This window comes from Crocuta crocuta, unplaced genomic scaffold, assembly GCF_008692635.1.
Source record: "Crocuta crocuta isolate KB4526 unplaced genomic scaffold, BGI_CrCroc_1.0 scaffold218, whole genome shotgun sequence".
NCBI lineage: Eukaryota > Metazoa > Chordata > Mammalia > Carnivora > Hyaenidae > Crocuta > Crocuta crocuta.
In genome coordinates this window covers 9740408-9763923 of record NW_027533170.1, presented here as the reverse complement: position 1 = coordinate 9763923, position 23516 = coordinate 9740408, and the positions used below count along the sequence as shown (strand labels likewise).

Genomic DNA, 23516 nt, shown 5'->3' with positions numbered 1-23516 from the left:
TTTCTCTCATAGAGTTCCCCCTTAGGATTTCTTGTAGGACTCGTTTAGTGGTGATGAATTCTTTTAACTTTTGTTTATTTGGGAATACTTTTATCTCTCCTTCTATTTTGAATGACAGGCTTGCTGGATAGAGGATTCTTGGCTGCATATTTTTTCTCTTCATCATATTAAAGATTTCCTGCCACTCCATTCTGGCCTGCCAAGTTTCAGTAGATAGATCTGTAACCACTCTGATAGGTCTCCCTTTGTATGTTCAGGCCCTTTTATCCCTAGCTGCTTTCAGAATTCTCTCTTTGTCCTTATATTTTGCCAGTTTCATTATAATATGACATGCCAAAGATCGATTCAAGTTACATCTGAGGGGAGTTCTCTGTGCCTCTTGGATTTCAATGTCTGTTTCCTTCCCCAGATTAGGGAAGTTCTCTTCTATAATTTGTTCAAGGACTCCTTCAGTGCCTTTCCATCTCTCTTCCTATTCTGGAATTCCTATGATATTGTTCTATTTGATTGTATCACTCAGCTCTGGAACTCTCTTTTCATGCTCCTTGATCAGTTTATCACTTTTTCTCGGCTTCCTCTTTTTCTATAATTGTGTCTTCTAATTCACCTATTCTCCTCTCTGCCTCTTCAATCTGTGCATTGGACGCCTCCATTTTATTATGCAACTCCTATATAGCATTTTTTAATTGATCACAACTATTTTTAAGCTCCATAGTCTTTGTAGCAATAGTTTCTCTGATGTCTTCCATGCTTTTTTCAAGCCCAGCAATTAATTTTATGACGATTGTTCTAAATTTTTGTTCAGTTAGGTTGTTTATATCTGTTTTAGCAGTTCTTTAGCTGTCATTTCTTCCTGGAATTTCTTTGGAAGAGAGTTCTTTCATTTCATCATTTTGGCTAGCTTTCTGTCTATTGTTAATTTTTTTAAACATTTTTTAATGTTTTATTTATTTCTAGGAGAGAGGGAGAGACAGCGTGAGCAGGGGAGGGTCAGAGAGAGAGGGAGTCACAGACTGAAACAGGCTCCAGGCTTGAGCCAGCAGTCAGCACAGAGCTCGATGCGGGGCCTGAACCCACGAACCGCGAGACCATGACCCAAGCGAAAGTCGGACACCCAACCGACTAAGCCACCCAGGCGCCCCTGTCTATTGTTAATTTTAAAATCTTGTTATGCACTCTGCACCTGCAAACACTGTTATATTAAAGAAGGCTCATTGACTGTCGAGGGCCTATCTGTTCTTTGAATGGTGTCTCTTGGTCTCCCTTGTTGAGACTTTGGTTATTATATTTCCCTATTTGTATTGATATTTGGGACTCTCCACCATGTGTACTTTGGCTTGTTTCTTGAGGTAGCCCTGGAAAGGAAAACAGACAGACAAACACACAAAGAACAAAGGCACACAACTGCAGAGACAAATCCAACAAACAAGCAAACCAAAAGAGAAAAAGAAAAAGAAAAAAAAGGAAAAGAAAAAAGAAAAAAATTCAAAAGACAAAGGACAGTCTAAAAGCATAAAACCAGAATTCCCAGCTACAAATAAAAAGCAGGGTGTATGTAGTGCTGATGGAAGAGCATATATAAAGAGAGAAATGACAGGGTGGAAAGAAAGGGAAATTGGACAATGTCCAGACAGAGAGACTAAGAGGCTTAATTCAGAGAGAGAAAGAAGAGAATATGGTAGGAGATGAGGAAAAAGAAATGAAGATAATGTTACTCAGAGAAACTATATAGTCTGATTACTCCAGAGAGAGAGGTAGAAAGGTAGTGGTGGAGGTATAGAATATACATCGAGAGAATGGATTAAATGCGACTGTTTAAGCAAACCAACGACCAGAGTGCCCAGTCCATCAGAGGGGAGGGATATGAATGAGACAAGGGAAAATATATCTGAATCGAAAGAATTGATCTAGAATTTATCACGGCAGTGCATCCATGTTGGTCTTACCCTGGACTCCGATAAAACAAAACAAAACAAAACAAAAACAGCTCTCTAGTGGAGATGGGCATGGTTTGGTATAGGCAAGTTTAGCCTTCACTGTGGTCTTGCCAGGCCGCTCCCTGAGGTCCCATCCTGGTGATTGTGGGGAGAAAAATGGTTGCACCCCAGTCCCTTCTCAAACCAAACATTGCAAATCACTCTTTTGGGTCCAATCTCCCTGTGTCGTGGGTGTAGCCAAGGCGAGCCATGTTCTATGCCTCAAGCTCTGCCTTGTTTCCAGGTCTTAGTCTGTGCACTTTATTGATATCACCCAAAATATAATCCCACAGGTTGGGCCGCTTCCCAGTCAGAGATCGAACCGGGAGAGCAGCAGAGAAGTTTCAGATGGGGCTGCTTCCCAGCCGGTGATTGAGGCTGGAGAGCACCAGAGCAGTTTCTCCTGGTGCCGCCTGGGACCAGGGCACCCAGCCCAAAGTCAGCACCACAGCTAGAAATAGGATCACTCTCCGTCAAAGCCAAGGTTTTTCTCTTCTCCAGGGAGAGTTCTATGAGCAGCTTCAGCTGTTCTTTCCCTTACCCTCAACTCTCTGAGGCTCCCCTCGAAGGTGGTTCCCTCCCCTCCTTCTGTGTCTCCAGGTCCCGGCCTGTCCTTATCTTCCCCAGTCCGCACTCACACCCCTTTGAGGTTGTGCTCTAAGTGGACTTTCTTTTCCTCCCAAACTTCTGTGGTTCATTGTCTTATGGCTTCAGGCCTTCTCTGCTTGAGAAATGGAGGCGAGCGAAATGTATGGAGCTCCCTACTTCTCCGCCATCTTGCCTCCCTCTCGCAGGAATCATTTTCAAACTTATTTTACAAGGCCATTGTTACCCTTAGACAAAAGGCAAATAAGGACACCAGAAGGAAAAAAATTCAGGTCAATATCCTTGATGAGTGTAGATGCAAACTTTTTCAACAAAATTCTAGCAAGCCCAAGTCAACAACATATCAGAAGTATCATACATCATGATCAAGTGGGATTTACTGCATGGATGTACACATGGGTTAACATGAGCAAATAATACACCACATAAGCAGAACAAACTATAAAAATCATGGGGCACCTGGGTGGCTCAGTCGGTTAAGTTTTGGACTTTGGCTCAGGTCATGATCTCATGGTTCGTGGTTTTGAGCCCCGTGTCAGGCTCTGTGCTGACAACTAGCTCAGAGCCTGGAGCCTGTTTCAGATTCTGTATCTCCCCCTCTTTCTGACCCCCCCCCGCTCATGCTGTCTCTCTCTCAGAAATAAATAAAAAACATAAAAAATAATTTTAAAAAATCATATAGTCATCTCAGTTGGATCAAAATATATTTGACTAAATTAAATGCATTTCATAATAAAAATGTTCAACAAATTGTGTATAGTAGGAAGAGAACTGAACATAATAAAAGCTATTTAGGACAAGCCCACAGCTAACATCATACAACAATGAAAAGCAGAAAACTTTTCAATTTTTTATATTTATTTATTTTTATTCTCAAGTTAGTTAACATACAGTAAAGTCTTGATTTAAGGAGTAGAAGCCAATGATTCATCACTTACATGTAACACCCAATGCTCATTCCAACAAGTGCCCTCCTTAATGTCCATTAACCTTTTCCCCCACACCCATCCACCCTTAGTTTGTTCTATGTATTTAAGAGTCTCTTATGGGGTGCCTCCCTCTCTATTTGTAACTTATTTTTCCTTTCCTTCCCCTATGATTATCTGTTAGGTTTTTCAAATTCCACATATGAGTAGTGAAATCATGTGATATCTGTCTTTTTCTGACTTATTTTCTCTTAGCATGATTTCCTTTAAGATCAGGAACAAAACAAGGCTGCCTGCTCACACCAATTCTATTCAAAATAGTACTGTACGTCTTAGCCATAACAGTCAGGCAAAAAAATATACAAAATGTATTCCTATATATATAATGGAATATTACTTAGCCATAGGAAAGAATGAGATCTTCCCATTTACAACAACATGGATGGACTTAGAGGGTAAAACGATAAGTTAAATAAGTCAAACAGAGTAAGACAAATGCCATATGGTTTCACTTATATGTGAAATTTAAGATACAAAACAAAAAAAGAAAAAGTATTTTAAAAAGAGAGAGACACACACACAGGAAACAAACTGATGGTTGCCAGAAGGAAGATGGATGGAATAATTGGTAAAATAAAGAGGACCTACAGGTCCAATTCAATCCTTGTACTTTAACTAACTAAAATTTAAATAAAAATAAAAATATTTGGGGGTGCCTGGGTGGCTTAGTGAGTTAAGAGTCTGACTCTTGACTTTGGCTCAGGTCATGATCTCACGCTCTTGAGTTTGAGCCCTGCATCAGGCTCTGTTCTGATAGTGCAGAACCTGCTTGGGATTCTCTGTCACTCACTCTCTCTGCGATTTCACCCCCCTCTCACATAATCTCTCTCCCTCTCAAAAGTAAATAAACATCAAATAATATATATTTGCCTACATAAGATTATCTCAAGAACTACCCATGGGTTTTTACCAGTGCTCGTTGTTCATCCCCATTCTACATGTCCTGCAAAGACAACTTTCAACAGACAGGGAAACTATGACTCTAAAGCAAGTATAAAATGATTATGTGTTAACAATTTTACTTAACTGATTATTAATGAAGTACCCAGACATACGATATAACTAGTTAAAGGGACAATCCTAAAAAAGAAACAATTATAGTTTAAGAATATCGAAATGCATATTAAAATGGGGCAAGAGTGTTTTATTCTAAGATGACAGTAGGAAGTCCATTGAACCTATGGAGGCAGATGTATCTATGACGCCTGTGGACTGAATGTGTCTTTAACAAAATTCATAGATTAAGTACAAGCTCAAAGTTCTTGTATTAGTAGGTGGATGTTTGGTCAGTGCCTTAGTCACGAAGGCAAAGCTATCATGAATAGGCTAGTGCCATTTAAGAAACTACAGAGAGCCCTTTCTGTTATGAAGGTTACAGGAAGTAATGTCCACCTCTGAAGTGAGCTCTCACCAAAAACGGAATCTACAGATGCCTTTATCTGGGTCTTTCTATCATTAAGAATTATGAGTAATAAATTTGTGTTCGTAAGCCACCCAGTCTATTATGTTTTGTTAAAGCCTATATAGATGAAAAACATGCCCAACAAAAGATTTGTATGGCTACCAATTATGAAAACTCACCAAGCTTTTAAATATCTCTATGGCACTAAGTTCTACATTTCATTAATATATGGCATCATTTCCAATTGTAGACAGCCAGTAAATATTCTCCTACTTCCAAATTTTCTTCCATTTTCTCATTTAAAAGAGGAGAAGGAAAAGAGATATCTTCAGACACAATGGTTCTCTCTTCTTCAGAGAGGATGGCATGAGTAGCTGATGAAATCTTAGCTCTCCACCAGCTACGCCTGCCACTCAATGCTCCAAGCACAAGCCAGCATTCCATCACTGTAAATGCATATTTGGTTCACTCACTAACTCTAGAAAGAAAACAGGTTTCTGATGTCAGAGATCATGAAGGATTTAACTTACACAGCTGAAAATGCTGTCTAGCAAAGAGTTCCCTTGAGCCCTTGGCATAGGAAACTCCACAGACCTGTCCCGCCTGGGAAATTCAGGTGTCAGGTGCTCCTGAGATCATTCCAGTAAGCAAGGGGTTGGAGAGACCCTGTCTCTCAGAAAGGTGTGGCTAATAGTTAAGTGCCCACATTTACAAGACGTTAAAGTGAAACCATCATTTTTCCACAGAACAAGCAGTTCCAGGAAAAGATACATTAAAGTGTTTTGACTTCAGATGATTCAGGGAGCGAGAGGAGGCAGAGACACCAGCTCTGCAAAAACATAGTATTTCCATGGGAGGGAGGTCTCTGATAAATCCTGTAAGATGGTCTCACCATGACTCCAATGGGAGCACTAACAATTTTCTCATCAAATAAAAAGAAGGAAAATGACATTTTCAGTCCATGGTTCTCTCTTCTCCAAAGAGAATGGGATGAGCATCAGGATGGAATCTTACCCCTCAACCCTCCAAGAGCAAGCCAGTATCACATTGTTGCAAGTACAGTTTTCTCACTCACCAGCTATCGAGAGAAAAGAGGTTTCTGATGTGAGAGATCACAAACATTTCCACTAACACAGCAGAAAATGCTGAGTCTAGTGAACTGCTCCCAGGAGCCCCTGGTATAGGAACAATCCAGAGGCCTATTCTCTTCGGGAAATGCAGGTATTGTGTGCTTTTGAGGTCACTGCAGTAAGCAAGGGACTGGAGAGACCTTATCCTGCCTGGGTAAAGTGTGAAAGACAGCAGGAAGGATGACAGCCTCTGCCTTGAACTCTTCCCTAAGGAAGACTTGGCTGATAGTTGAGTGCCCACATTTAGCGAACATGAAACTGAAACCATTGTTTCTCCATAGAACAAACAGTTCCAGGGAAAGAAATAGAACTGTTGTGACTCCGGGTGGCTAAGGAAGTGGGAAGAGGGCAGAGGGACACCAGGTACCATGAGAGGTAGTTCACCAATGACCTTTGAGAGGTAATGTGTCTATGACTCAGATAAGAACACTGGGAACAGGGAGGAAGGCTGTGAGCAAGTTTCTAATACTTCCAGTGAAATGAGAGAAGAGTTTCCTGTCTGAAACAAGAGAGACTCTAACCTTTCTCTGTATTTCTGTTTCTTTTATTTTTAGGAGTTTTGCTGTGGCAACCATGAGTTCAAATTTGGCATGGATGACCCTGACCTTTGATGGGATCACATCTCAAAAACAATGTAAACTACCAGGAGGGGCTCTGGGCAAATCTAACAAGACAACAAGGTTGGAGAGCAGAGAGGAAAGAGGAGCCAGGATCTAAGATTCATATGGAATATCAAGATGAAAATGCCAAAGTTCTTTAGAAGAAGAAGAATATAGGAGGATTTACTGAATCTGATAAGATTTGTTTCAATGCTATTGTACCTAAGACAGCTGGATGCTGCTGTAGGGATAGACCAACTGACCCACAGAAAGGAACACAGAGCCCTGTGTAAGATTCAGACATGTGTGGAATTCTGTTGCATGGAAGAAGTGCAGGGATGTCAATGGGGTAGAAGGAACTATTTAGTAAGTGGAGCTGACAAACCAGTACTCCACATAGACAGAGGTTACTGAATCTCTACTTATATTACTTACGATAGTCAGCCCATATGTTTATATAAGAATTAAAATTTGAGTGGAAACTACAGAAAAAAATATAACTGTTCCTAGAAACAGATGCCTTAAAGGAGATACCTGTATAAAGATATCAATATCACAGCTACATAAAACAGATTGACCAATGTGATGCCTTTAACTGTATCAAAATGAAAAGCTTTCCTTCACAGAAACAAAAGCAAAGGGAAAGTTTAAAAATTTCTATAATTCCGGAGAAGAATTTTATACAAATGTATTCAACTAAGGATCAATGGAAAGAAAGTATTATAAAACTTCCAGGAGTCACGGAGCACCTGGGTGGCTCAGTTGGTTAAGCCTCTGACTTTGCCTCAGGTCATGGTCTCATGGCTACTGAGTTTGAGCCACACATTGGGCTGTCTACTGCCAGTGTGGAGCTCTATCTTCCTCTCTCTCTCTGCATCTCTTTCTCAAAATTAAGTTAAAAATATCTAAAAATTATTCTTAATTAAAAAAATAATTCCAGAAGTCACTAAGAAAAAGTGAAAAAATCCAGTATGGAGGTGAGCAAAAGACATGAACAGAATGTTCTTAGAAGAACATGTATTGGGGGAAAATAGAGAAAGTACCACAGATTAACTAATAATGAGTCAAATGTATGTCTGTGCACTTCAAGATGACATTGCACAGTAATTCAATTAGAGAATTTTAAAAGTCAGACAAAATCGAGTACTGGTGAGAATGTAGAATGGATAGAGTAACTGCAAGATGACAGCTGGGAAATTAAATCAATACAATCACTTTGAAGGAACAATATGGCTTAGTCATTAAATTACACATTCATGTGCCCCAGGACTCAGGTTTCCACTCCTAACACTATATCGAAGAGTCATTCTGCAAAATAAGACAAGAAACATGTGGACTTGTGCTTCTATAGCAGTCTTCATAATTGTGAAAAAGACATAAACAGAGAATGGGTAAATAAGTTGAGCAATACAGTGTTGAAAGGAATAAATCATACTTATGGAGAGAGAAATAATCTTTTAGTATAGTGTTGAGATTAAATATTAAGAATCAATAGAAAACCCCTTAAATAAAGTTTCAGAAAAATTAAACCATAAATTGTTTAGGCATGCATATGTAAGTGATAATACCACAAATAAAAAAAAGAAGTCATTAACACATACTTTATGAAATTTTGATCCAGGGTCTGTGGACAGAACTGGAGTGAATAGGAACAGAGAGAGAGACATAGGTTGCTAGAGATGTTCTATTTATTTGGATGATTTTCAGTGTGTATGTGATCACTGTATTACACAAGAAAGCAAAATATTTAAAATAGAGGAATATCTGGAGGGTCTGGGGGGCTCAGCAGGTTAAGTGCCCAACTTCAGCTCAAGTCATGATCTCTTGGTTCATGGGTTTGAGTCCCACATCGAGCCCTCTGATATCAGCACAGAGCCCTCTTCAGATATTCCTCCCCCCCATCTCTGTCCCTCCCCTGCTCTCTCTTTCAAAATAAATAAACATTAAAATATAAAAGTATCTCAGTTATTTTCATATTGTTGCTGCATGTATTCTTTTATGTGTAGTCAGTCATAATTCTCTCCCTTCTGACATATTTTGGGGACATCAGAGAAACATTGTCTGTCTGACATAGAGAGACAATCAATGCAATGATACGAGAAAGACTGAATAATTATTCAGGGAGAAAGCAGCAGATAAGAGAGACATAAAATTTGGAGTCTGACACCAGGGCAGGAGAGCTTAAGGACTGGCTTATCTATTTCAATGAATATTCACAGCATAGCTTCCTAATATCCTTCACGGACAAAACTCAGAACCCAACCTCATTGGCTACTCCAAACCCATTCAGCCCTCCAGTATGGAGGCAATGTGCTTCTCATCATCTTCCCAGGTTAGTTCTGGCCTGTTAAGCACCATACCCATTGAGCATGTGAGGTTTGTTATACTTTCCAAGAATAAACCAGGAATATTGATTTCCTCTTAGCCTTTCCCAAAGTTGATCAGATAAAGAACACACTGGGGGATTTGACCCAGATTGGGTTTTGTGCTGACAAAAGTCTTTGGTGCTTCAGGCTCCACATCTTGTACAGAGTCCCACAGCTCTGTGATTCTCTCTGGTTGGGGCTCAGGAAAATTAAGCAACATGTGACTTGTATAGAACCCTGCATAGCAAATCCACTAACAAATGTCCTTGTTCTATGTCTTAGATGTTGAATTGTGTTTTATGAGTTATGACCTACATTTAAAAAAAAGTTAACTAATTATAACAGATGAGAGTGAAACAAACACCAATGCATAGTGAAACAGAATTTCAGATGAATGTGTGTGTGTGTGTGTGTGCGCATGTATGTCCAGTGTATACTTAGTTCCTATGCGAAGTGCATCTCTTACTACTGGTCTCATCAAGAAGACTTTGGAAAACCTGCTCAGAGTTCTGGTTCTCCTTCTAAGCACAACTTCCTTCTCTAGTTGGACCTGTTCCATGGGCTCTCTCCATAAAGGGCAAGTACTTTTCTAAAGGGGACATTCAAGGGCACCTGGGCTCAGTTGGTTGAGCCTCCACCCTCAGCCCAGGTCATGCTCTCATGGTTCACAAGTTTGAGCTGTGTGTCAGGCAGGCTCTGTGCTGAGAGCTCAAAGCCTGAAGCCTGCTTCGGATTCTGTGTCTCCTTCTCTCTCTGTCCCTCCCTTGTTCATGTTCTGTTTCTCTGTCTCTCTCTCAAAAATAAATAAAAACATTTACAATTTTTTTAAAAAAATAAAGGGGACATTCAACTTCTTTTCAGAGAGGGAGGCCAGAAGTATAACAGGAGTAAGGTCTGCAAAGAAGGGAAAATGGAGGGCCACTTGCATCCCAGGTTAAGCTTTGATGGTCAAGCTTTGATGGTCTTTCCTCAACTACTGGATTAGTGCTCTGAGCTTCAATATCCTGGAGATTCACACACATCAAAAGTTGCATATTGACTTCTGGGGGACTCTGTAACTTCTCATAAAGTTACATGACCCCCCTGGTCTGGTAAGGGCACAGGGATACAGTACTGCACTGGAAGGGCACTGGGACTAGGGTTTGACCTGGTGCTGTGTGCAGATTTGACCAGCACCAGTGTGAAGGGTAAGGACCATATGGCAGACAGTGAAGGCCAGGTTGCTGGGACCGTGTGTTCTAAGCACCCTTTCCAACAGGGCCCAGCATAGGTTTCAGGCAGGCAGGCAGCTGCAAAGTCTATAATTGAGTCAGACATGGTCATAGAAATGGTCCGGAAAATGTAGGATTGTGCTGACATACCACACACACCTTAAGGCCCTCATATTTTGTCGTAGGCCCTACTCACTTTCCTCAGAGATGTAGAAGAGCTGGCTTCAGTACTTCAGGCCACAGATTTTAGGAAGAAAAGTTAATTTGTTTATCACAAGTAAGTTAAGGATATACAAAAAGTATGTTGTGCTCTTTTCATGTAGCAAAAATGTGCCAAGTATAAACTGGGGGATAGGGTCACTGGGCAAGGAATCTAGTGGAATATTTGATTGAAAGTGCCAAGACCTGAATGTGTGTTTCTAGATCAATCATTTAACATGAGATGCAGTAATAGTTTCTAAGACTTTAACCCATTCTTTTGTGTCAGTGTCAGCCTATTGATTGTTGTGCTAGTGTCTGAAAATGACGGGAGCACTCATCTGAGCTCCTAATACTTGTGGCTAATATAGACACTTCCCCAGCCAGAGCCCCTGGCCTTTCTGCTTCTTAGTATGATTTCAAGACACACCGCAGCAAAAATTATCAGAGAACTTTGAACAATTAGATGTACTACTAATAGGTGCTGGAAGGCACATGGCATGCATGGGGCCACACAGTGACATTGAGAGGAGAGTTGTGGACTTGGGGTTCTGTCTTATTGGAGCTAAAGGTGGGATGTCTAGGGTTTTTATGGTTCACTCTTTATTGATGTTTTAAAACATAGGATGGTACTTAAAACACAGGAAGGGAAAGGCGGGGTGACTTGGGTGGTTGGTTATCTAGTATATCCAGGACTTTCTAAGAAGAGAACATCATGGGTGGAGTGAGCAAGCTCTTTATCCAGTTGTGCAGTTGGTAACATGTTTATTTGAATTGGATATCTTGAAAGGGATGCCTTGGCATCATTGTCAGGTATTGACTCTACAAGAAAACAAGCTAATTATCACGAACTTATACTACACCTATTGAGGAAACCATGTTTTTTTCAGTGATATAACAGAGAAGTCAGGGTGATATAGATGCGTGTGGAGGTAATGGTCGTATTTATACAAACCAGGGGAGGGATTCAGGGGGTCTTGACCAGTCTCTGTCCTTCTGGTTGTCCTCTTCCCAGGGGAATGATGATAAGAACATTGAGCTCATCCTAGCCTATACTAGGGACAATCTTAGATGCCAGCAGAATCCATAGCATGGTCCAGGGCAGAAGAAACTCCTTCACAAGACAAAGTCAGAGCTCAGAACTCACCCAGGAGATTGTCTCCCTGGAACCAGGATGACACTTGAGGCCTCTGGGAACCTCCATGTCACCCATAAACAAGAAACTAGATTTTTGTTGAGAAGGAACAAAAGAGATCTTGAAGAAGGGTTTGGTGCAAGGGCAAAGGATGGGTACTCTTAGGAAACTTAAATAAAAGAGACTTTATAGACTTTACCATTTCCTCCACCACTCCTGACCACTCCTTCCTCATCTTCAACTACTGCATTTGTGAGGAAAGCATAGAGTTATCACAAACATGATTTCAACTTAATGGCAAAGAGGTAGACAGTGAGAAGAATAAGAATTGGGGCTTAGGACAAGATGGTTATCTGACAACACAGAGTTGTGTCTCACTGGTCACATCTCCCATTCTAGAATGTTCCCACCCAGACTGACGCAGAACCAAGGCTCTATCTTTTGGCTTTTAGCCAGCTTTGCTCACTCATGCTCTGCTCCATCACCATGTCCTTCACTCCTTTATCAAGCTCAGGGAACCTCTACTTCCTGCAGGAAGAGACACCATCTTCACTAACCTATTGTACCTCAAGTTTGTCACACAGGGCCCTGATGGAGAACCCTGAAGACTTTCTGCACACAAGCCTCAGGAGATTCTGGTTCCTAAGCAGTTGGGATGGTGATCACATCATATTCCATCAACTTCCCTTCCTCTGAACTCTCAGCATCTCCTGATCATTTCGTTAAGCACCTCTATCTCTCAGTGGGGGGCGGAGGGCAAACTCCTGGGAAGAGTTTCTGAGAATTGGGAACACTTTGCGGGATGTTTCCTCACAGTTGCAAATCAATGAGTTTTCTTTAATGTGGAGTGAGGATGGGAGCTGAGAGACCACAATGACTTTCATTCTCTCCCCAAATTAGGAAGGGTACATCCAGGAAGAGGTTAATGGCTATTAATACCAATAAGTGGACCCATGATTCCCCAAGGGAAGCATCTCAGCATCCAGAAATCTATCAGCTTCTTGGGTTGAAAGTTCAGCATTAAGTAGGATAGGATTATCCTCTCCTCCTGTCCAGACATAAGCAGAGAATCACACTATGTATTCACATCTTGGATTTGAAGTGAGACACACATTTCTTCATCTGTAACCAGGAATAATAATATTAATTATCTAATAGAGGGTGGGGAAGATTAATCAAGAAAAGGCATGCAAAAGACCTAGCCCCAGACCGACTCACAGACACAAGACCTTCATACCCTGTGGCAAGAGTTGGAGGGAATAAGAAGAACCAGAGGAAAATCTAACTCAGAGATCCTGCTGAGAACAGAAAGGATTCAGGGAGAGGTTTCCAGGAGTTGTAATGAGAGAGCTTCACCATGATCATTCCTCACTGGATTCCTGTGAGGTTGGTTACATGGCTCCTCTGCTGTAGGGGGTAGAATCCTGAGGCTCAGCTTGCAATGTGAAAAATGTTCATGTTACCTCAGGTAGAGCTTGTCTCTCGTCCCATTCTTTCAGTGGGAATGGTGAGTCCAGCCCTTGAAATGGTGCAACCAGAGAAGTCTGGGGAGTAGTGATGCAAGCAGGACCCACCCCAGAAGTGAGCTTGAGTGCCCCAAGGAGAAGAGTGTAAATCTGCACCATGAGGACTACAGATGGGTGTGAAACTTTTACCAGGGAGGTGATAAGAGGTCTTCTTGGACAGAACAATGGAAGCTGGTGTGGGTATGGTCTCTAGCAGCTTCTTAGGCCCCCATAGATTGGTCTGGCAAGCCCATCATGGAACATAAGGGCTTCATGGGGCTGTCAGGGCAACTCCACAAAGCTGGTAACGAATTTTAAAAATTTGAATCTATGCATATAGAAGTAGTAGATTTTTAAAGGAAATAAAAACAAGTAAACATTCATAACCTATGGGATTGGGAAGACCCACCATCTAAGAACTCTTGTGTACAACAGACAGGAAGCGAGCCCACTAGATAATTCCAGACAATTCTCTTTCCTAACCCTGCCTTATAAAATGCCTACAATTTTGCAAGGTTCAGCCTGCAAGAAAAATCTGCATTCATGGAATAGCTTAAATGCTTACAGTAACCACAGTGACAATGATAAACAATTATGTACAACCATATGTGATTACTTAAAATTGGTAGGCAATTATTTGGAAGTTTGTTGTTACTTAGATGTTCAAATTGAAGAGACAGAGGCATTCCTTAGGGATGTGGCTAGTGTTGAAAGGTATCAGACTTTTTTAACGAAGAAATGTCATGAGAGGAAAGAAAATATAGTTTTCAAATTTAATAAAAATAAAGTATTCTTTTTCTGAGTTTTTATGTAAATTATAGTTAGTTAACATATAATGTAATAATAGTTTGGGGTGTAAAATTTAGTGATTCAACACTTACATAGAACTCCCAGTAGACATAACAACAAGTGCACTGCTTAATCCCCATCACCTATTCAATTCATAACCCATCCACCTCCCCTCTGATAACCATCAGTTTGTGGCTAAAATGAACAACATGAGAAACAACAGTTGTTGGTGAAAATATGGAGAAAGGGGAAACTTCCTGCACTGTTTCTCGCAATGCAAAATGGTGCGGCCACTCTGGAAAAACAGTTTGGAGATTCCACAAAAAAAAGTTAAAAATAAAACTATCCTGATATCCAGCAGTATTTACCAAAAAAAGAAATTATTCTTGACTCTAAAGACAAATGCAGTGAAGATATGTAAGTCCTGAAGAGTGGAGGATATGGAGAGTGGGCATGAGCCCACATATGCCCTGCAAGCATCCCCTGTGGAGGATGGGATGGAGGAGGGATGGGATGCTTGTTGGCTCCTGACTGAGTGACCCTCACATTTCTTTTTAGCTCAAGTCCACTCTTATTCATAACATGTTTTGGCCCTTACCACTGGCACCACAGCTGCAGGGTATTCCTCAGAAGTCTCCTCTAACCCTCAAGAGTATACATATTCCTGAATGGGGGTTTTGGTCACCCTGTAAAGAAAACATCTTTGTTAGCAGCTTAGGTGTGGATCTGATGTCCTGGGCTTGATGCTAAGTCTGATGATTCCTCTGTTGCCCTATTCACCCAACCCTCCTAATTCCTCTACTGATATTTCTTCTTCATGTTACTCCACTGGTTAGCAGTGTGATGTAGCCAGCCTTGTCCCTTCATACCTCATTACCTACATCCTTCACCTCTGCTGTGCAATACAACATGGGCTAGTGTATTTAATGTGAGGTGGGTGCCATGAACATTGAAAAGGAGAAGGGAAGTTGCTGGAGTTGGTCTCTGTGGTCAGAAGGACACTGGAGGCACTGTCCAGTGCCTCTGTGATCATTGGATTGACTCGGGCATGTCCTCCTTCATCAATGCACTGTGGGTAATTGGGCATGAGGAGGAAACCTCAGCTCCTACTAGGGTGGTAAGGACCACTCAGACTCCCACTTCCTATTCTTCCTCCCACTCTCCCAACATGGTGCTATGGAATCTGCCAGGCACAAGGACTGCCACCCAAAGCCTGGAGAGCTATCTAGAGGACATCCAGTTTAGCAAGTATGACCTCTTTCTAATCATTGCATCTAAGCAGATCAGCATGAATCTCGTGAGGCTTGCCAAAACCACCCAGAGACTGGGAAAGAGGTTCTTCATCATACAGACCAAGCTGAACTGCAAGGACCTCAGAACAAGTGCCATCTCAGAGGAATGACTCCTGCAGAATAAGCAGGAGAATATCCGGAAAACACATGAGAATCAGTAGGTGTGTGAACCCATCATATTGTGTGTCTCTAGGCTTGACCCCTTATGTCATGACTTCTCTGAACATAGGAGCAATTTGCACAGGGACCTCTTCAACATCGGGTGCTGTGGTCTTCTGGAAAACCTGTACCACACCTGTGAGACGATTATTAATGACAAGGCAACCTCTCTGCAGAAAAGAATAGCCTTACAGTGTTTTCAGGACACTCTTGGCCTCCAAGATGAAGGTGATTTGAAGTACTGTATGACTATCTATTACTCACTCTTTGGAATGGGTAATGAATCTCTCTGGCAGGTATCCCAGAGTATGAGGATATCCATGAAAAACAATAGGGGCCATCATGATGTCTCCGTATCTGTACATTCTCCATAATGTGAACTGGAGACTGATTTCCATGACTTATTCAGTCATGAAGAGTTCTTCAGACTTCCTAACTACATCCAATTCTTGGGTAAACCTGTCATTGTCTGCTTCAGGTAATGAAGCAAAGATGTTTCCTTAGTTAGATGTCAAGGAAACAAACACCATACAAAGGAGATCTTTCTTCTGGTGAAGACCAGCTTGAAAAAAAGTCCAATAGGTTTGTTTTCAAGTGGAACTCAGGCTGCCTTGGGGTCCTCTTGCAGTATGACACATTTTTTCTCCACTAGAAAGGAAGAAATTTAACCTAACACTTTCTTCTATTTCTAGAAGTGTTACTCAATTCTTTGAAAGCAATTCTAAAAATGGCTTATCTTTCTACTCCAGTTCTAATGCTATTCCTTTGAAGAATAAATATTTGTTAAAATAATTAAGTAATTTTTCTGGGTTCAGAATATGCAAATTTTGTTTTGAGTTGCAAATTGTCAAGTACATCTGGATCAGTTTCTTTACCTCCTAATGCATTAAAGTTGATTCCTGGGACACCTGAGTGGCTCAGTCGGTTAAGCAGCCAACTTCAGTTCAGGTCATGATCTCACAGTATGTGAGTTCAAGCCCTGTGCTGTGCTCTGTGATGACAGCTCAGAGTGTGGAGCCTGTTTCAGATTCTGTGTCTCCCTCTCCCTGTCCTTCCCTACTCATGCTCTGTCTCTCTGTCTCTCAAAATTACATAAACGTTAAAATAAATAAATAAATAAATAAATAAATAAATAAATAAATAAATAAAGTTGATTCCTATTCACTAAAGTCTTATTCTCCCTCCTTTCACTGGACCCACTGAGATACATCTGGCGCAAAGGAGCATGTCACAATTTTGAGGCAGATAGTGTGGTTATAATTGGTTTTTTGCTATATTGAACAATGGGACAGTACTCTTAGGTAGGCCTCCTGGCCTCAAAGATGTTTATCCTTGACAGCACTCTTCACCAGGTTCAAAGAACAATCAATATTTCAAAAAGTCATGTCGGATTGTATTACTCAGAATCCTGGCAAGAATGAGATGGTAACCTAGAATCTCAATCTTGTTTCGTTGAGGAGAATGTAATATGGAGAGTGCTTTCAAAGGTATGAGTAGGGTACAGGGAGACACCAAGTGAAAGGGTACAGACCAAGCAACAGCAGGGGAGTGACTCCATTAAGGTCTGAAAGATCAGGTAAAGTGGCAAATTGTTGGCCTATGATGATGAGAGCTGTACAAAGTGTGCAGTGTATACACAGTGTACACTGCCTGATAGCCATGACTACAGAAGAAGGAAGTCACCTATCAGACCAGAGAAGGTGAAACCAGAACCTCACTCTTTTCCCCTTCAGTCCTGCCAGTGCTGACCATTGGCAAAATTCCAACACCATCCAGCGTGCAAGAGGCTCCACAGAAACAATCCATGCAGATCTGACACTTAAGATGTCTAACAGAGTGGAGAAAGGCAGAGAGTGGGTCTGGAGAGGAAAGAGACAGTCAGGACTGGAGTATTTTTTAAAATAACAGCAAAGCAAGTGCATGCCTTTAGGAAAGGAAATGTCAAAGGACAGATCCAAATGAAAATTCTGGACAGTTACTACATAAGTACAAAGCAGTGCCCATCCTCCAGGTTGTTCCTTTAATACACTTTACAGACAAGTACTTGAATTAGGTATGGATATCCTTTGCTCAGAGCTAAGCCACTCCTCACTGTCTGTATACTATAAGATCCCAAATATTCTTCTTCACCAGTCCTGTGTCAGATAATTTGTTGATTAAGGGGCCAAGACAAAGACTTCAATTTCTCCCTCTCTCTCATTCTTTTTGTTTTAATTTAAATCCAAGTTAATTAACATATAGTGTAATAATGGCTTCAGAAGTATAATTTAGTGATTCATCCTTTACATGTAAACCGAGTGATCATCCAAACCAATGACCTCCTTAATGCCCATGCCCATTTAGCAAATCCTCTCCCACCTCCCCTCCAGCAACCTGCAGTTTGCTCTCTGTTACTTAACAGTCTCTTAGGGTTTGCCTCCCTCTCTCTTTCTAAGTTATTCTTCCTTCTCTTCCCCTATGTTCATCTGGTTTGTTTCTTAAATTCCACATAGCATGGAATCATATGATATCTGTGTTCCTCTGACTGCCTTATTTCACTTAGCATGATAAATTCTAGTTCCATTGAGGTTGTTGCAAATGGCAAGATTTCATTCTTTTTGAGCACTAAGTAATATTCCTTTGTATGTATTTACCAAATCTTCTTTATCCACTTATCAGTTGATGGACAGTTGGGCTCTTTCCATAACTTGGTTATTAATGATAGTGTTGCTATAAACATTTGGGTGCACGTGTCTCTTCGAAACCACATACCTGTATTCCTGGGATAAATACCTAGTAGTGCAATTCCTGGGTCGTAGGGTAGTTCTACTTTTAATTTTTTGAGAAACCTCAGTACCATTTTCCAGAGTAGCTGCACCAGTTTGCATTCCCACCAGCAGTGCAAACGGGTACCCCTTTCTCCACATCCTCACCAACATCTGTTGTTTCCTGAGTTGTTAATTTTAGCCATTCTTATAAGTGTAAGGTGGTATCTCATTGTGGTTTTGATTTGTATTTCCCTGATGATGAGTGACGCTGAGCATCATTTCATGCGTCTGTTGGCCATCTGGATGTCTTCTTTCAAAAGTGTCTGTTCAGAAATGCTGATGCATAGGAGCACATGTACCCCAATGTTCATAGCAACACTCTCAACAATAGTCAAAACATGGAAAGAGCCTAAGTGTCTATCAACGGATGAATGGATCAAGAAGATGTGGTTTATCTATACTATGGAATACTACATGGCAATGAGAAACAATGAAATCTGGCCATGTGTAGCAACATGGATGGACCTTGAGGGTGTTATGCTGAGCGAAATAAGTCAGGCAGAGAAGGACAAATATCATATGTTTGCACGTATAGGAGGATTAGGAGGAACTTAACGGAGGAACAAGGGGGAGAAGAAGGGGGGAAATGGTGGGGGAAAGGGAGAGAGGCAAACCATGAGAGACTCTTGAATGCTGACAAAAACTGAGGACTGATGGATGTGGGGGGGAGAGGGGGTGGGCATGGAGGAGGACACTTGTGGGGATGAGCACTGAGTGTTATGTGGAAACTAATTTGACAATAAACTATTTGTAAAAAAAAAAAAGTGTCTGTTCATGTCTTTTGTCCATTTCTTCACTGGATTATTTGTTTCCTGGGTGTTGTGTTTGGTAAATTCTCTATAGATTTTGGGAACCCTTTATCCATTTGCAAATATATTCTCTCATCAATCAGTTGCCTTTTAGTTTTGGTGAATGTTTTCTTCACTATGCAGAAGCTTTTTATCTTGATAAAAATAGTAAGAAGTTGCTGTGGCCCAGGTCAAAGAGGTTGCTGCCTGTGTTCTCCTCTAGAATTTTGATGGTTTCCTATCTTACATTTAGGTCTTTCATTCATTTTGAATTTATTTTTGTGTATGGTGTAAGAAAGTGGTCCAGGCTTATTATTCTCCATGTCACTGTCCAGTTTTCCCCTCATCTTTTCCTGAAAAGACTGTCTCTTTACCTGTTTTGTCTAAGATTGGTTAGCCATGTATTTGTGGGCCCACTTCTGGATTTTCTATTCTGTTCCACTGATCTATGTGTCTGTTTCTGTACCAATACCGAATGGTCTTGATGATTATAGCTTTGTAATACAGATTGATGTCCGGAGTCATGATGCCTCCAGCTTTGATTTTCATTTTCAACACTACATTCTCTATTAGGGGCCTTTTCTACTTCCATACAAATTTTAGAACTGATTGTTTTTGCTCTGGGAAGAATGCTGGTGGTTTTTTTTTTTTTTTTTTTGAAAAGGATTGTATTGAATATGTAGATTACTTTGAGTAATATAGACATTTTAACAATATTTATTCTTCTAATCCATAAGCATGGATTTTTTCCCATTTATTTGTGTAATCTTCAATTTCCTTTATAAGCTTTCTATAGTTTTAATTGTACAGATCTTTGACCTCTTTGGTTAGGTTTATTCCTAGGTATTTTATGGGTTTCCATGCAATTGTAAATGGGATCAATACCTTTAGTTCTCTTTCTACTGTTTCATTATTGGTGTATAGAGATGGAACTGATTTCTGCATGTTGATTTTATATTCTATGACTTTGTTGAATTCATGTATCGGTATTAGCAGTTTTTGGTAGAGTCTTTTGGGTTCTCCACATAGAGCATTACGTCATCTGTAAAGAGTGAAAGTTTGACTTCTTCCTTCTCAATTTGGGTGTCTTTTGTTTCTTTTTGTTGTCTTATTTCTGAATCTAAGGACTTCCCAACAGTATATTGAACAATAGTGGTAAGAGTGGATATCCCTGTTGTGTTCCTGAACTTAGGGGGAAGCTCTCAGTTTTTCCCGAGGGAGAATGATTTTAGATGTGAGTCTTTTATACAAGGCCTTTGTGATATTGAACTTTTTTCCCTCTATCCTTACTTTCTTGAGGGTTTTTATCAAGAAAGAATGCTGTATTTTGTGAAATGTTTTTTCTGCATCTATGAGAGGATTATGTGATTTTAATCTGTTCTTTTGTTAATGTGATGTATCATGTTAGTTGATTTTTGGATAAAGAACCAGCCCTGAAGCCCAGCAATAAATCCCACTTGATCATGGTGAATAATTCTTTTAATGTATTATTTGATTCAGTTTGCTAGTATCTTGCTGAGAACTTTTACAACCATGTTCGTCAGGGAAATGGTCTGCATTTTAGTGGGGTCTTTATCTGCTCTTGGGAATCAATGTAATGCTGGTCTCATAGAATGAGTTTGGAAGGTTTTCTTTCATTTATATATTTTTTAAAGCTTCAAAAAAAAAAGTATTAACTCTTCTTTAAATGTTTGGTAGAATTCCCCTGGAGAGGCAATTAGCCCTGGACTCTTATGTATAGGGAGATTTTTTATTACTGATTCAATTTACTGGTTATGGGTCTGTTCAAATTTTCTATTTCTTCTTGTTTCAGTTTTGGTACTTTTTATGATGGTAGGAATTTGCCATTTCTTCCAGAATGCCCAATTTGTTGGCATATAATTACTCATAATATTCTCTGATTATCCTTTGTATTTTTTCAGTGTTGGTTATAATCTTTTGTCTTTTCATTCATGATTTTATTTATTTGGGTCCTTTTTCTTTTGGATCAGTCTGGCTAGGGGGTTATCAATTTTGTTAATTCTTTCAAAGAACCAGCTCCTAGTTTCCTCAATCTGTTCTAATCGTTTTTTAGAAATTTCTATATTATTGAATTCTGCTATAGCCTTTATCGTTTACCTTCTTCTGCTGGGTTTGGGCTTTATTTGATATTATTTTCCAGTTCCTGTAGGTATGTATTTGAGATATTTATTTCTTCTTTAGGAAGGCCTTGATTATTATATACTTCCCTCTTATGACCACCTTTGATGTATCCCAGAAGTTTTGGACTGATGTGTTTTCATTTTTATTGGTCTTCATGTACTTTAGGGGCACCTGGGTGGTTCAGTCGGTTAAGCGTCCGACTTCGGCTCAGGTCAAATCTCACAGTCCGTGGGTTCGGGCCCCAGGTCGGGCTCTGTGCTGACAGTTCAGAGACTGGAGCCTGCTTCAGATTCTCTGTCTCTCTCTCTCTCTCTCTGACCCTCCCCTGATCACACTGTCTCTGTCTCTCTTTCTCTCTCAGAAATAAATAAAACATTTAACAAAAAATTTTTTAAAATTCCTCCTTAATTTCTTAGTTAACCCATTTATTGTTTTTTAATCTCCAAATATTCATGGTCTTTTCAAATTTTTTTCTTGTGGTTGATTTCAAGTTTCATAGCATTGTGATCTGGAAATTTGCATGGTTAGACCTCAATCTTTTTGTACCTGTTGAGGGCTGATTTGTGACCCAGTATATAATCTATGCTGGAGAATGTTCCATGTGTATTAAAAAAATATGTGTATTCTGCTGCTTTAGGATGAAATGTTCTGAATATATCTGTTAAGACCATCTGGTCCAATGTATCATTCAAAGCCATTGCTTTCTTGCTGATGTTCTGCTTAGATGATTTGTCCCTTGCTGTAAATGGGATATTAAAGTCTCCCACTATAATGGTATTATTATCAATGAGTTTCCTTATGTTTTTGATTAATTGATTTATATATTTGGGTGCTCCAAAGTTGGAGGATAAGTGTTTACAATTATTAGATCTTCTTGATGGATAGACCACTTTATTATGATATAATGCCCTTCTTCATTGCTTGTTACAGTCTTTATTTAAAATCTAATTTGTCTGATATAAGTATGGCTTTTCTGGCTTTCTTTTGACACCCATTACCATGTAGATGATTCTCATACCCTAACTTTCAATCTGCAGGTGTTCCCAGGTCTAAAATGAATCTCTTGTAGGCAGCATATAAAACTTGTTTGTTTATTTTTTAAAATCCATTTAGATACCCTATACCTTTTGACTGGAGCATTTCATTAATTTTCATTCAGAGTGATTATTGAAAGATATGAATTTAGTGTCATTGTAACTCAACAGGAGTTGAGTTAGTGTTTTTGGTGATATTCTCTTATCCTTTGTAGCCTTTGTTGCTTTCATCACCTTTTTTTCTCTCTTAAAAGTACCCCTTGAAACTTCTTACAGGGTTGGTTTAGTGGTCACAATTCCTTTAGTTTTTGTTTGTCTGAGAAACTCTTTATTTCTCCTTTTATTCTGAATGGCAGTCTTGCTGGGTAAAGGATTCATGGTTGCATATTTTTTTTCCCATTCAGCACATTGAATGTTTCCTGCCACTCCCTTCTGGCCTGCCAAATTTATGTGGGCAGATCTGATGATAACCTTATGTATCTACCCTTCTACATTCAGAACATTCGTCCCTAGGTGCTTTAAGAATTCTTTCTTTATCTTTCTGTTTTGCCAGTTTCACTATGATATGTCATGGTGTTGACCTGGTTTTGTTGATTTTAAAATGAGTTCTCCCTGCCTCTTGGACTTGGACACCTATTTCCCTCCTGAGATTAGGGAAGTTATCAGCTATAATTTGTTCAAATAAACCTTCTGGTCCTTTTTGTCACTAGTCTTCTTCTGAGATTCCTATGATATGGATATTGTTTTATTTCATGAAGTCACTTAGTTATCTTAATGATCTAGTAATTTCCTGTTGGGAGCCATTCTGAGCCCACTAGTCAAGAAAACTCCTGATGAGGTTAAAGCAAGTTTGCACAGTCTCTTGCCAATCAGATGACAACCGATATCCACCCCCACTCAATTATTTCTGCCTGAGCACTGGCCCCCAAGGTACCTTGCTGATCAATATGGGGAGTGACTTGTCCCCTTATTCTGGCCTTGGTATGATGATTGCACCTTGTGAAGGAACTTATTGTGGGAACTTCTTCTTTTGATTATGGGAATAGACATCATGTCTCCAGCAGGTCCTGTTTCCCTTCATACTCTCCCTTGAGCTATGAACAGGCTAATGACCCTTACTCATAAAAGATTGACCTTTTACATGTACAATTCTGTTTCTACCATTGTGTTAGTCCAAAATGTTCTTACAGCTCAACATGTAAATCAGCTAACCAAAAATGTTTCTCATGCCCTATCTATTCAAGAAATCATAAAACTAGGCACAAAGGTAAATACACTCAAAGAGGCTATTCTATGTATTGGAAATGAGCTAAACTGTTTAAAATACCTTTAAACAGTACCTTTAAACCATACCGGTTGGCTCTCTGGTGCTATAAAGAATATAACTGGGA

At 40.0% G+C, this 23516-nt stretch overlaps 1 pseudogene; it reads left to right on the top strand.

Annotated features, from left to right (window-relative positions):
• Nucleotides 1-10978: 10978 nt before the first annotated feature.
• Nucleotides 10979-15728, top strand: LOC144216888 (immunity-related GTPase family M protein 1 pseudogene; annotated as a pseudogene).
• The last annotated feature ends 7788 nt before the right edge of the window (nt 15729-23516 follow it).